The sequence below is a fragment of the Astyanax mexicanus genome, chromosome 23, assembly GCF_023375975.1.
Source record: "Astyanax mexicanus isolate ESR-SI-001 chromosome 23, AstMex3_surface, whole genome shotgun sequence".
Taxonomy (NCBI): domain Eukaryota; kingdom Metazoa; phylum Chordata; class Actinopteri; order Characiformes; family Acestrorhamphidae; genus Astyanax; species Astyanax mexicanus.
This window is the reverse complement of record NC_064430.1, coordinates 1,284,995-1,300,903: the sequence shown is the minus strand read 5'-3', so window position 1 is coordinate 1,300,903 and position 15,909 is coordinate 1,284,995. Positions and strand designations below refer to the sequence as shown.

General features: G+C 38.8%; 1 pseudogene; it reads right to left on the bottom strand.

The window, feature by feature from the left end:
• Positions 1–353: 353 nt before the first annotated feature.
• LOC111191157 (SITS-binding protein-like) lies at positions 354–8,111 on the bottom strand (annotated as a pseudogene).
• Positions 8,112–15,909: the final 7,798 nt, after the last annotated feature.

Below are 15,909 nucleotides of genomic sequence, written 5' to 3'. Positions count from 1 at the left end.
ATAAATCAATCATAATATATAAATAATAAGAAGGGTCTAAATAAAAAGTAAATTAAATAAAAAAATTAAAAGCTAGTGTACAAAGATATGTTTTTAGCTTTTTCTTAAAAATAGAATCAGGTTGCTTGGTGAATTATTTATCGGTAATGTGGGGGATCTGAAGGAGTTTATCAATAAATATATAAATGTATATACATAAGACCCACAGATCAGATACCTCAGTGTTACTGCAGGACTGAAAATAGTCCACCAACAGCATCCTGTGTGCAGCGCGTCATACTGCAACCAGCCAGCAGAGGCGCTAGAGCTGTGGTAGCTCTAACCCTAACCCTAACCCTAACCCTAGCTACTGTTGAGTTGAGTTTGTGCTTCTTTCCAGGTCTTTCTAGAGTCATTTCTTTTATATGTTTCTTCGTAAAGTTTTAAGACTGTATCCTCTGGAAAAAGGCCACTTTATCCAGTGCAACAGGAAAATTATGTAGAAAAGTCCCGCCATCAAAAACCTGCCTGTTCCACCCGTCTCTCCACTGAACCCCGACTCCTGGCAGGTAGATGTTCCTGTTCCGAGCTCCTTCCTCTGTTACAGGAGCCACCAGGACCTGGATACATCAGAATAATGTGTAAATATAATATAAAATAATAATAATTATTATAATAAAATACAATCGAGGTTTGTGTTATAATGTGTAATATTGGCACTGCTGTGCTGTGGTCGTAGATCAGAACATCAGTGCCAATATTACAGGTTATAGCACAAACCTCGAGTGCATTATTGCTTACGATTATACCACAGATCCATTATCTCTGTTTATTAAAATTTTTTAAAGAGTTAAAGAGGAGGAGAAAGTAGGATCTGTTTGGTTGTAAAAACTCCATCAGTTAAAGTAGTTCCATTTCTGCTCTGTTTGTAGCTGCGCTGTTTGGCTTGTAAGCGCTGCATCGTTGCTAGGTTACCTATATGTGGGCGGAGTAATACAACATGAAGAGCTTCGGTTTCAGTGCATTACCAGCTGATAATGGCACTTATAGACTGCCTTTCAGCCAATCACATTGCAGGATCTGAACTAACTGTGGTATAATAATAAATATAGCTGCAAGCAGTGATTTACGGCATCTGAGAAGCATAGGGCAAAAAGTTTATACTCCCCTGCATATTTTAATGCCAAATATGTGGGGATTGTGCTTATAGACTTTTAATTGTTTCCTATCCAGGTTTTTTATGATGTAAGTTTTAGATTCGAGACCTCAGATCCGATCAGGAACTGGTCGTCGATAGTGAAAGTGATTGGATCTTCAGGGCTGATCCACCACAGCGGTCTGTAGATTGGATTTTGAGTTCGTCTCCATTCCTCAGTGAACTTCAGAACCAGAGGAACCACGAATGCACTTGCACACTTTATTATGTATGTACTTGCATACTTTTTTACAGACGTACTTGCGTAGTTTCTTACATACTTGCACACTTTTTTATATGTACTTTATATTTCTTACATACTTGTGCCCTTATGTACTTGCATATTTTCTTAAGTGCTTACTTGCATACCTTCTTACATAGTTGCATTCTTTTTACATACGTACGAATGTACTTTCTTACGTACCTGAGAACTTACTTACTTTTGTACGTGCATACTTTACGTACTTACTAACTACTGAGATTCTTACTTGCGTACTTATGTACAGTTGTGGTCAAAAGTTTACATACACTTGTAAAAAAACATAATGTTATGGCTGTCTTGAGTTTTCAATAAGTTCTACAACTCTTATTTTTCTGTGATAGAGTGATCGGAACACATACATGTTTGTCACAAAAAACAGTCATAAAATTTGGTTCTTTCATAAATTTATTATGGGTCTGCTGAAAATGTCACCAAATCTGCTGGGTCAAAAATATACATACAGCAACAAAATTTGTCAATTTTGGTGATGTAGCGAGTTGTGTCAATCAAATTAGCTTCATGTCATGGCCTCTTCACTTCTTGTAAGTGATTCTGATTGACTACAGCTGTTGACTTCTCATGAGCCCATTTAAATAGGGCTCATTTGACCCAGTGATTAGACTCAGCTACAAAAGCTACAATGGGAAAGTCAAAGGAACTCAGTGTGGATCTGAAAAAGCGAATTATTGACTTGAACAAGTCAGGGAAGTCACTTGGAGCCATTTCAAAGCAGCTACAGGTCCCAAGAGCAACTGTGCAGACAATTATACGCAAGTATAAAGTGCATGGAACAGTTGTGTCACTGCCACGATCAGGAAGAAAACGCAAGCTATCACATGCTGCCGAGAGGAGATTGGTCAGGATGGTCAAGAGTCAACCAAGAATCACCAAGAAGCAGGTCTGCAAGGATTTGGAAGCTGATGGAACACAGGTGTCAGTCTCCACAGTCAAGCGTGTTTTACATCGCCATGGACTGAGAGGCTGCCGTGCAAGAAAGAAGCCCTTGCTCCAGAAAAGGCACCTTAAGACTCGGCTGAAGTTTGCTGCTGATCACATGGACAAAGATAAAACCTTCTGGAGGAAAGTTCTCTGGTCAGACGAAACAAAAATTGAGCTGTTTGGCCACAACACCCAGCAATATGTTTGGAGGAGAAAAGGTGAGGCCTTTAATCCCAGGAACACCATGCCTACTGTCAAGCATGGTGGTGGTAGTATTATGCTCTGGGGATGTTTTGCTGCCAGTGGAACTGGTTCTTTGCAGAAAGTAAATGGGATAATGAAGAAGGAGGATTACCTCCAAATTCTGCAGGAAAACTTAAAACCATCAGCCCGAAGGTTGGGTCTTGGGCGCAGTTGGGTGTTCCAACAAGACAATGACCCAAAACACACATCAAAAGTGGTAAAGGAATGGCTAAACCAGGCTAGAATTAAGGTTTTAGAATGGCCTTCCCAAAGTCCTGACTTAAACCCCATTGAGAACATGTGGACAGTGCTAAAGAAACGGGTTCATGCAAGAAAACCATCACATTTAGCTGAACTGCACCAATTCTGTCAAGAAGAGTGGTCAAACATTCGACCTGAAGCTTGCCAGGAGCTTGTGGATGGCTACCAAAAGCGCCTAGTTGCCGTGAAAATGGCCAAGGGACATGTAACCAAATACTAATGTTGCTGTATGTATATTTTTGACCCAGCAGATTTGGTGACATTTTCAGCAGACCCATAATAAATTTATGAAAGAACCAAATTTTATGACTGTTTTTTGTGACAAACATGTATGTGTTCCGATCACTCTATCACAGAAAAATAAGAGTTGTAGAACTTATTGAAAACTCAAGACAGCCATAACATTATGTTTTTTTACAAGTGTATGTAAACTTTTGACCACAACTGTACTTGCATACATACTTATATACTTACTAGCTAATTAACTACTGGGGTTCTAAACCTTTTTTAGGGTTTGAGATATTAAGATGTGCCCTCTAGATCAAGAGCATTTAATAAATGTGTATTAATGAGTGTCAGTGTGCTTTCTGTCCAGTCAAATATAGTGGAAGATCTTTATAATAATAATAATAATGGAGACAAATAACATTAATAAACATTGTTAGATAGTTAAGTAATGTCTTAACTAATAATTAATTGGCTGTATTTAAGAACAATTTAAGACATTTTGTCATAAGTAATGTTAAATTAAGTACTGTTCTGTTGTTATAAAGTGTAAAAGTGAATTATACGCTGTACCCGGGACTGACTGAAGCTCCACGGCGGCGTCTGGAAGGACATGACTGGAAGAAAGGAGATGATTTGCAGCCAGCGAATGAAGAGCTCCTCATCTGTGATGAGATCATCCGTCAGAGAACCGCCTGCATCCAACAGATAAATCAGACGTTAAATAATAAAATCCTGGCTTCACCTGAGAGACTGTAAATAAACCAGAATCACGTCGAGTATCAGACTCACCAACAGCATCAGGAATGAAGAAGTTATATCCCAGCAGGCTGTAGTGCAGCACGGCGGGTATGATGCCCCTGATGCCCGTGTAGCTCCAGCTGTGCTGCAGCGGCGCCATCCTTACGTCCTGAAGAGACACGGAAAAAAAACGGTGTCATAAAAAAAGGACTTTAACAATAGTTACATTATTGGCTTATCGATTATGATTAATTAATGCGATATCGATCATTTTGTCACCTTTAATATTGTATATCTTCTCTCTAACAGAGACAAAGACTATAATAAAATAAAATGCTTCTCTGGTGAGCTTTTGTTTATATCCCTCCCCCGTCTCTCTCTCTCTCTCTCTCTCTCTCTCTGTCATGCTCGAAGTGACTTTAGTTTAGTTTACGGCCGTTCTTGTTTTTCTGCCCGTTCTTGTGCTCTCGATCTCCTTATAAGGGCGTAAGTTTTTTCCCGACCGTGTCCCAATTCACTAGCTGGGGCAGCGATAGGGTATTGGGACGTGACCCTGACGACACAGGTTCATTCCAGCATATGGAGCGCTGTGTTTATTTATTTGTTTATTACTATTTATATCCTTTTTTTTTGGGGTTTACCTGCTTTGAGATCAACTGTTTTCAATTGGGTTCAACAACTCTCTGGGCTGGAGAGCTACTAGTCTGTAGCAGCACTCCATCCCATTACACTTCATTTTACAAAGCAGAATTAATTTTTTTGTGGCCACGTAATGGCTTGCAAAAAACTTCATTGCCGACCCCTGCACTACAGTTTTACTGCTGCTGTAGTCTTTCACACTGTTTAATCAACTTCTGTTCTAATTCTGTACTAACATCGCTGTCCGTTCTGATTAAAAATAGTCCGACTTTTGCATTGAAACAGATAAAAGACTAATCACCTCTAATCTGATACACGCTGAGTCTATAACTCCAGCAATATGGTAAAAAATTATTACCATACAATTAATACATGACTTTAAAACTAGGAAAATATCTGAACACTGACCTTCTAAACACACGATTGACCTGGTATGAGGATTTTATTTTAAAACAGTGTTTTAATTTTATTTTATGTGTAGAACAGATTTTCATAATTTTTTATTGGAATATTTTATCCTATTATCTGCTATGATGCTATGAGAGGATAACAATTGATCAACCCCACAGAGGGAAAATATTGCCTTTTTATATACAGCTCTGCAAAAAAAATAGGAGAACTCTTAAAAATGATGAGTTTCTTTGATTTTACCAAATTAAAATCCTCTGGAATATAATCAAGAGGAAGATGGATGATCACAAACCATCAAACCACCAAACTGAACTGCTTGAATTTTTACACCAGGAGTAAAGCAGCATAAAGTTATCCAAAAGCAGTGTGTAAGACTGGTGGAGGAGAACATGATGCCAAGATGCATGAAATTAAAACTGTGATTAAAACCAACCAGGGTTATTCCACCAAATATTGATTTCTGAACTCTTCCAAAAACATGAAATCTTTTGACCTATTAATGGTTTGCAACATTAATGGTTTGACCTATTATTGGTCTTTCCAACTATATGAATTACTAACATTATGGAAATGTTATAGTAAATTTCCCAAAACTAAAAACTAAAACACTGTTACTGTAAGTGGGGTTGCAGTGATGTTACCAGAATGTTTTAAAACAATAAATAAAAAAATGTTCTAAAACATTTAGAAAACTTGACAGATTGAACGTTCTAAGAATGTTAACGTTTAGAAAACATTCTAACAACCCAAAACTGTTAGCTGGGATATGTATATAATCTAATGCATATTTAGTGGTATACAAAAAACTATTAAATGTAATAAAAACATTTAAAACCAGTGATCCTGACAGGTGTAATCAGAAGGTCTCTGGGTGTATAACTGAGCTGTCTGCTCTGGGCGGTTGGTACCTCGACCCTGAGGTCAGTATGGTCGTCCTCCCCGTCCTCAGAGCGAGTTTAGCCAGCAGCTGACTGCTCTGATCTTCTGGAAGCTCTTCAGAGAAGCTCTGCTCTCCTCCCTCCAGAATCAGGAACTCAGCGTCCAGCTGAACGGAGCAGTTCCCCACTCGCTCCAGAAACCAGCTGAGAGCCGCCGGGTTAGAGACGTTCAGCTTCACACAGATCTCTCCCTTCCACCGACTCGTTAGAGGAACCTGAGGCAGAGAACACACTCAGATCAGAGAGGCGGGGCTAACGGAGCTGACTGAATGATTGACTGATGGTGTTTAATACAGTATATCTGACTGCTGTGTGTGTTAGTAGTGAGTTATGGGACTTGTCCACTGCAGGACGTGAAGATTCTGAGATGTGAGACGATGCCGTTAGTAATGTAGGTTGATTAATGTGGGTTACTCAATGGGATAAAGGCCGGAGGCGATGGCAGGGCGAAGACAGTGGTGATGCAGGACGATGCTGGTAGTTATGTTGGACGAGGACCATGGTGATGGCGGTGGCGAAGCGGGACAAGGCGACTGGTGATGTGAGATGAGGTTGGCAGTAAATCGGTACGAAGACGTGGAAAGAGGACAGTGGTGATGTGGTACGAAGACTATGGTGATGCGTCACAAAAAGACGGTGGTGATGCGGAACAAAGAATGTGATGATGTGGGATGAAGACAGTGGTGATGTGGAATGAAGACTATGGTGATGCGTTAAAAAAGACAGTGGTGATGCGGGACGAAGACAGTAGTGATGCAGGAATAAGACCGTGGGGATGTGGGGAGTGGACAGTGGTGATGCAGGACGAGGCTGGTAGTTATGTTGGATGTGGAACGATGCTGGTGGTGATGGCGATAGTGATGCAGGAGAGGTCGATGGTGAAGCGGGATGTTGCCCGTGGTGATGGTGATGCGGAAAGAGAACGGTGATGCAGGAAGAGGTTGGTGGTGATGTGGTACGAGGCAGGTGGTAATGTGAGATGGGGTTGGCAGTAACTCGGTACGAAGACGGTGGAAAGAGGACAGTGGTGATGTGGTACGAAGACTATGGTGATGCGGGATGATGCCGGTGGTGATTCGGAACAAAGACTGTGGTTATGCGGTACGAAGATTATGGTGATGCGTTAGGAAGAATGGGGTGATGCATTATGAAAATGGTGGTGATGCGGTGGTAATGCCAGTGATGATGCGGTACGAAGACTGTAGTGATGTAGAAACCAATAACATCCCATAAACCTCTCAGACCATTCTGTTATAGAATAAAAATAAATCACACATTACAGGAATATTCATACCAGGACACAAATACCATTCATTACAATTTTTGTCCCAACTGCTTTCAATCTAAAAGGAAAATTCTACTTTAAACGGAACTGCTGCTTTAAGTAATGAAATATGTTGTTTTACCGCGTTTCTCCGGGTGGTGGTGAGTCGGCTGAGCCAGAAGTCTCCGTTTCCCGTCTGCAGAGACGTCTGAAAGCGCCGGTCGTTGACGCTGACGTACGGAGAAAACGTGATGGAAATGTTGAGATGCCGAACCAGCGGAAGATTCCTGTTCTTTCCGGGGGAATGACTGCGGTCCTGATGAGACAGACGTTTAGGCAGATTCATAAATTACAGAAATATAAACAAAATGCTTTTTTTTTCAGTCAATCAAAAAAAAAACTCCACCTCCATCTCCTCATCCAGCTCCACCCCTACACCCACCGCCAGCTGCCCCTCCCACTCCGTACAGAACCTGCTGGAGTCGGGCCGGCACCGGTTCCCGTGGCTCCCCCAGAAATGCAGATGAGAATCAGCGTCTCCAACGGGTCCAACAGAGACGTCCAGCACGGGACTGTCCTCAGAGAGCGTCCTGAACACCAGAGAGCTCCTGCCAGAGTCCCAGAACAGCCCAGAGAACCGGCCCGGCACCATCCAGTGCAGGTGGGGCTGATCCACCACCTACCAGTAGATTAATCCCAGAGTCAGAGCGAACAGGAAGCCGATAGCGACGCAGGCGGCGGTGCCCTTCCACTGCTCGCCCTCCGCCCTCAGCTCCGAGTCCCAGAACACCTCCGGGTACGGGCACGCCCTCCTGACCCGGGAACCAGTCCCACCGCAGCGGCGGGCATGGAGGAGCATGAACATGATACAGTACTTAAGGTTAGGAGAACATTTATGATCATATAAACCTGTCTGGCCTACATGTTGTAGGCTGTAAGAACAAGCACCAGTTTCTAAGATGCAGTAACTCTGTATTCGCTGTGTGCTGAATACTGTTCACTCTATAGGATATATTTCTTTCTACTTTATTTTACTTTATTTAAAACAAATTTTAGGCAAAATTTTAACTTATCCAGACATTTCCAAACAGCTTTCTCAGCTGTGTTGCTTATTTTTGCCACATAACATGAGTTTAATCAACTTTTTCAACTGTTTAGTCTGAGTTGCCATTGGTACCTTCTTTTCTATTGGCTTCTGTCACAATCTATTTGCATATTGGGTGTTTTTTCCCAGTTTCTGACATTTACCATCAGTGTGTAGTTACTCCCCCCCCCCTCCCTAGGTTACCTTAGGTAAACTAATAGATGCTATATTATGATTAATTGTCTGGTTTCGATGTTGTAGGCTGTAAGAACAAGCACCAGTTTCTAAGATGCAGCAACTCTGTATTTGCTGTGTGCTCAATACTCTTCACGCTATAGAATTTTCTTTCTATATCGAATTTTTAAATCTATATTTTACTACAGTAAAATTATTTTGCTAAGATTTTAGTAAACTTTACTTTAAAAAATTGAGGCAACAAATTGTCTCAAATGGTTTAGGTAAATATTTTTTTTTTGACATTTACAAATATTCCTCAACTAGGTTGAGTATTTGTGCCACATATTTTTTCTGTTGGCTTCTGGCACAATCTGTTTGCGTATTGGGTGTGTCCCCCAGTTTCTGACACTCAACATCAGTGTGTTGTAGGCTGTAAGAACCAGCATCGTTTTCTCAAGATGCTAACTTTGTGTTGTTGGCTGTGTGCTCAATACTGTTCATTCTACAGCATTCTTTTTATATAACATATTTTTACATTTATATTTTATTTCGATTAATCTATTTAATACACATTTAATCCATAAAATATTAGAGTTAGGTCAATTTTACTTATCCAGGCATTTCCAAACATTTTCCAAACGAGTTTAATCTGAGTTGCCACTGGCACTTTCTTTTCTATTGGCAATCTATTTGCATACTGGGTGTGTCCCTCAGTTTCTGACATTTACCATCAGTGTGTAGTCACCCCCCTCCCCAGGCTGCTTTAGGTAAACTTATAGATCATATATTATGATTATTTGTCTGGTTTCAATGTTGTAGGCTGTAAGAACAAGCATCATTTTCTCAAGATGCCAACTTTGTATTGGCTGTGTGCTCATTACTCTTCACTCTACAGCATTCTTTTTTTTAAACTTATTTTTACATTTATATTTTACGTCAATCAATCTATTTTAATCCATATCTTATCCATAATACATAAGATTTAACCCTTTAGTTTAATTAACTCATTTTTTCAAGTAAACATTACTATTTCTTATCCAGGCATTTCCAAACATTATTCAATGGAGATCTTTGAGTTGAATCAACTTATAATAACTGACTTTAGTCTGTTGCCATCGACAGCTTATTTTCTATTGGCTTCTGTCACAATCTATTTGCATATTGGGTTTGTTCCCCTAGTTTCTGACAGAAACTCACCATCAGTGTGTAGTCACTCCCCCCTCCCCAAAAGAAGCCTAAATACAAATTTATTTTATTCACCTGATAATAATATTTAAAATAGACTTATTGTGTAAAAAAACGAATCAATCAATTAAATTAACTTTAATTATTTAAATAAATTGTATGTATCCGATGTATCCAGGCGTGCAGTGTGTTAAAAGGTGTTGGATTGCTGGTTGAATGTGTCGTTTTTCACCTCTACCTTAATCATTTGTTACGAAAATACATTTAAATTTTTTTTTCTACATTAAATTCTGCAAAAATATTACTCTGGTATCTCTGGATGGAATAAATAACCCTTATTTACCCAATAATGAACTGACTTAACTCTAACTTTTGAACATTTCTGTTCAGTTTACCTCAGTATCAGCACGGCAGTGTCTATAATCCCTGTGTTGCTATGCTAAGCTAAGCTAACAGCTGGTATTAAAGCAGTGGAAGAGGATCTGGTGTAAAGGAGGACTGAGAGTCCGGGATCTTCTCCCCACAGCGAGGGAATGAATCAGCTGCTCAGATCTGAGGCTGAGGGCCACAGAAAAGCGGGCAGATACCCCGCGGGCACTGGCACCCGCCCACATATACCCACCCGGCTCTTATACAGACTGCAGGACACACAACATTTAAAGTTTAATATTTAATAGGTTTTAAATATATTATATTAATGTTTATAATAATTTATCAGTATTTTCTGATTCTGGTTAGTTTTTGTATTAGTTCCTTTTTAAAAAAAAAATCTAAAAATGATCTAATTTTCATTCAGTGTTTTTTTTATACACATAAATGTATTGTAAAGTGATCTATCAGACGATGAAAGAACACATAAGGAATCATGCAACAGAGGGAACTCTTGCTCTTCCTATCCTGGGGCACTCCTGATGAGTGCCAGTTCCATCATCCATCACGTTTTTGAAATGTTTCAGATTGACTGACCTTCATTTTTTTCAAAGTATTTTTTTCTTCACTTAGTAGAGTAGTTTTTTTGCTTCTCATAACCTGGATTCGAACATTCCTCAAATATTCACTATTCACTGTATACCTGTAACTCTACCTCTTCACTACTTTACTTTAACTGATGCTCTCAAACTTTTACATTAAGAGACAAGAAATTCAAGTAATTAACTCTTGATGAGTTCAGCACAGCTGTTAACTGAAAGCCTGAATTCCAGGAGACTCTACCTCATAAAACTGACTGAGAAAATCCAGCAGAGATGTTCAAAACTGATCATCTAAACATAAACATATTCTGGTTTGTTTAAAAAAAAAACAATTCTGGTTTACTGGCATAATTCCAAATAATTCCATGTTTTTCCTCATAGTTTGGATGAATGAATTTAGTATTAATCTACAATACAGAACATTTTAAAATAGGGAAATAAAAACATAGAATTTAAGGTGTGTTCAAAGCTTTGACTGGTAGTGTATAATTGTAAAACATGCTATTCAGCTCCCTACTGGCCCCCTAAATTTGACTTAAATAAATGTATAAGTTATTTTAATGCTGAATCAGCTTGTGTAAATCTCCTCAGGTGCACCTGCTTATTAGGAGAACGTCCAGAGCAGATTCCAGAGCAAACACCTGACCGGATCACTTACCCCCCCATCAGCTCCGGGATCTTGGCAGGTAGATGGACTCGGGTCGGTTTCCCAGAATTCCCTCTCTCAGCGCCTCTTCTAATGAACCCGCCGGCTCGGGTTTCCGGTGGCGTAAGAGTCCTCAGAACTCTGGAACTCCTCCCACTGATCTGAGTTCAGTTCTCTGTCTCACAGTAGAGGGATAGACAGTACTGATGGACTCAAGAAGAGGGGGGGGGGGTACAGGAGGGGCAACCACCCCCCTCAAGGCCCCTATGGTTTAAAAAGTGTCTCTAAAGTGCCCTTTAGAGTGGCTAAAGTGATTGTGAAGAGGATGTTTAACCCTTGGAACCCCATTGATGCAAATTGCGTAAAAAACGTGCATTGTTTTTAGAGCTTAGTTACTCAGGAATTGCATCAACGCACCAACATGATTCATAAATTGTGATAAATAGGGAACCTTACTGTTTCTAAAAAAAAGCACTGACCTCCTGCTCATGTATTCTGTGACAGTAATAATCCATGTGATGAACTATCATCAAAATCCTTACACTTTCAACTAATATACACTTTAATCTAACTATTAATGAAAAGAAAACTCTTTTGTGCAATTATTTAAAGTCTGTACATTCAAAAATAAGTAAAAATGGTAAAATTGGGTAATATTTTAATCAAATTCAAATTCTGGAAGCATTTACATCTCAAATAATGACATTTTTGTGCAGCACAAGATCTTCTGGTATAAAGAAAAATAAAAAAGCATATGGCGTCTCCCTACATAACTGTGTTATAACATAGTGAAATGGGAACTGACGAAAACAGAGAAAAAACACACTTAAATAGACTTTGGTTCAAAGGGTTAAGAAATACTGATACTTATAGGTGCCATTCTGCTCTTACAGTTTTAAATAAGTACAATTATAAAGTACCTTTCATGCCACCCATACTAGACAGTGTCCCAAAGGTGCCCTTTCCAGTGCCCATTCCAGGAGAACCCTATACAGCATAGCATCCTCTGCATTTACTCTGCTGGAAGAGGCACCTTTATGATGCTGGCAAGTGGAAGTGGCACAGCAGGCACTTCAAAACAACACTGTTTAGTACAGGAGAGACAGAATGGCACCAATGGCTGGCACTCATTAGGACATAAGATCAAAATTTCTTTCTATATCTAGAGGCTCATCATCATTATTTATTGCAAAAAGAGGCACTCCTGTGGTCACTCACCTTGATCACGTTTTCTCCATAAGAAGGTCAGTCATTAGGGCACTTTGTCATAATTCTTGCCACCCTAGAGAGCACTTTAGAGGCACTTTTGAAACCATGGGTCCACAAAGGGGGGTGGTTGCCCTTCCTGCACCCAGCCACCTTCTAATTCCACAAGTGGCTGTCTCATAGGGTGGCATAGAAGGCAATTCCTTATAGAAGACACTTCCTAACTGAAGAAGGGCAGAATGGCACCTATAGGTGACACTTTTATTAATCTAGTGGCACAGCATAATGTATTGTAAGAAGGGGTACTCAGTCACTTGTTTTCCCACAAGAATTTTTTGCCACAGCCACTTGTGGGCACTTTAGAGGTACTTTTTAAACCATGGGGGCACCAGGGAGTGGTTGCCCCTCCTACAGTCAACCACCTTCTGGGTCAACCATTGATTGTCTCATAGGGTAGCATAGAACGGCACTCTTTATGTTGGGAAGGGCAGAATGTCACCCATAGATGGCACTTTTCTTTATCTAGTGGCACAGCCACGTTTTGTAAGAAGGGGAACTCGACACACTAGCTGGCACTCAATCATTTTTTCAACAAGACAGTCAGCCAATCGGGCACACTGTCCTATTTTTGCCACTTTTTACACTTTTTAAACCATGGGGGCAGTAGGAGGTACATAGAAAGCAATTTCTAATGGCACTCTTTACCCAATAAGGATGGAATGGCACTGAGAGATGGCACTCATTAAGACATAAGATCGAAAATTCTTGATCTAGAGGCTCATCTTCATAATTTATTGTAAGAAAAGGGCACTTTGTTAAATTTTTTCCACTCTAGAGGGCACTTTAGAGGCGTATATATGTAATAGGAATATATATATATATATATATATATATATATGTAAAGGAAGGGGTTCATTTACAGAGTGTTAACCTGGCTGTCAGACTGAGCTCTATAAATAACAGCAGCAGCAGCAGCAGCAGAGCGTGAGAACCCTGATCACACTTCAGATCACCAGACCTGACCTCACTCTTCCTGAGTCTCCACCAATCCCAGCATGCAGCACAATTTACTCTACATATTCTCTTACACTTTACACTTACAGCCCTAATCTACACCAATCAGATCAACCCGGACTCAACACACACCAACGCCGGCTCATCTCCAGCCTGCTGTTACAGTAATGATTAAAAACCATGTTTCATATTAATCAGTCATCAAAACACATAAAAATCCATATTAAAATGTATAAATATGATCATCATCCTGAAATCCAAGAAAAGGGCAAACAAAAGATCAAGGATAGACCGAAAAAGACCAACAAAATGTATAAATATGATCATCATCCTGAAATCAACAGTGTTTTATTATATTTAATGTAATTATATTTTACTAGTTAGCATGATAAGCTGTTCTGTACCACTGGCCACCAGCAGGGGAGCTGAGCAACGGAGGGGAAGAATCAGAATCAGTGGGGTTGGGTCTCGAAACTCCAATTCCCAGAAACCCCGGTGGTGATCAGTACCAACCACACACACCTGTGCAGCACTTTATAAAAACACACCCTAAAGCCCGGTAACAGAGGGTCAAAAAATGAAAAGAAAAACAAGATAAGACTAAAAAAGGACACAAGGAAAGACAAAGAAAACACAAAAAAGGAAAGACCAAGAAAAGACAAAGAAATAACAAGAAAATATCAAAAAGACAAAGAAAGACCAAAAAAGTCAAAGAAAAGATCAGACCAAGAAAAGGCAGAAAAAAGAAATGAGAACGGAAAAAAGACCAAGAAAAGACAAAGAAACAACAAGAATATACCAAGAAAATAACAAAAAAGAACGAAGAAAAGCCCAAGAAAAAATTACAACAAGAAAAGACAAAGTAAAGACCAAGAAAGACAAAGAAAATACAAAAAAAAAACTAGAAAAGACAAAAAAGCCTGGGTGAAGACCAAAAGAAGACCACAAGAAAAAAAGCAAGCAACAAGAAAAGACCAAGAAAGGACAACAAAACAAAAACAAAGAAGAAAAGGCAAAAGACAAGAGAAATTTAAGCAAAAGTTTATCAGAAAATAAATCCATCAATATAACTTTATTAGTTTATTAGAATTAAACAGAGAAAAGAAAGAGAGAGAGTTTTAAGTTTAGTTTAATTTGAGCTAAAACCTGTTTGTTTGTATTTTGTTTGTATTTTGTTTGAGTGTCTTTTCCTTTGTTCTTTTTGTTTCCCACCTTTTTTTCCACACCTCTTCTGAGGTTTTTGTTTTCCCACCTATTCTCAGGTCTAATCTGTGGAGAATCATGAAGTTTCACAAACTCACTCTTTCCTTCACACTATAACTAATACATATAACTATTAAAATAAAGGACAACATAAATAATAGACTTATTAAAGCATACTCAAATAAATAAACAAATAAATAAATGTAACCTTTAACTGTGCTGGTATTGCTGTATTTGTGGGGACTGTATTTGTAACGGCTGCAGGGGAAATAACTTCTTCTTTAATCTGAACCCCCTGAGAAGCACAGAGGGAGATAAGATGATAAGATTAGGAGATAACAGTGAGGAACAGGTAGGAGATAAGGGGGTGGGGTGTGAATTATCACAGGAAACGGGAAATGGAAATGCCAAAAAGTCATGAAAAGAAAATTAAAATCAAGTATTTAATCAGATTAAGCTGAAATAAGGAACTTATTTAATAATGAACAAAACAATTAAAATTAAATAGTAAAAGCATTAGAAAAACAAGCAAACGATATACGATTTAATCAAGAAGAAATAAAATAATTCAGAATAAAAGCATAAGTGGACAGGCTGAAATAAAGTAAAGCAATAAAATAAAGAGATAAATTGTACTTGTAATTGTATTATACAGCCCTGTATCAGAATAAGGTTATTTATTCATCAATAAAACTAAAATATTAAAGTAAAGTAAATTAAAGTAATGAAAGTTGATATAAAGAGTTTACACCACTAGAGAGTGCCACAGTGCACGGGTAGAACTGTAGAGAAGTCAATAGAAAAATGGAAGCACCATTCTACACTATTATTTTATGTGTTTTATGTGGAGAATTAGTGTAATATCACACAATTTAATAAAATATCTCTAATTTTATGGAATATGATTAATTCTAATATAATTTCACTATGATTTATGGATATTCTAACTTCCATCTCCTGGAAACCAGTAGACTTTATTGATCAGCGTGTTGTGTGGCATCCCACAGGGCTCTGCTCTAGGGTTAATAAAGTTGAGTTCAACCCTATAGGTTTATTATTGATGATAGATTATATTCCATTGATTTTTTTTCCAGAGCTGTATATAAGGTTAAAAATGGTGGTTTTTACACCAGATTGATGGTGATCTGATGAAGAATCTTTGAGAAATCCATTGTGAAAACACGTAAAAAGTCATTTTAAGGCTTTTAAGAGTTCAGAAATCAATATTTGGTGGAATAACCCTGTTTGTTATTGTTTGTAATTTCATGCATCTTGGCATCATGTTCTCCTCCACCAGTCTTACACACTGCTTTTGGATAACTTTAT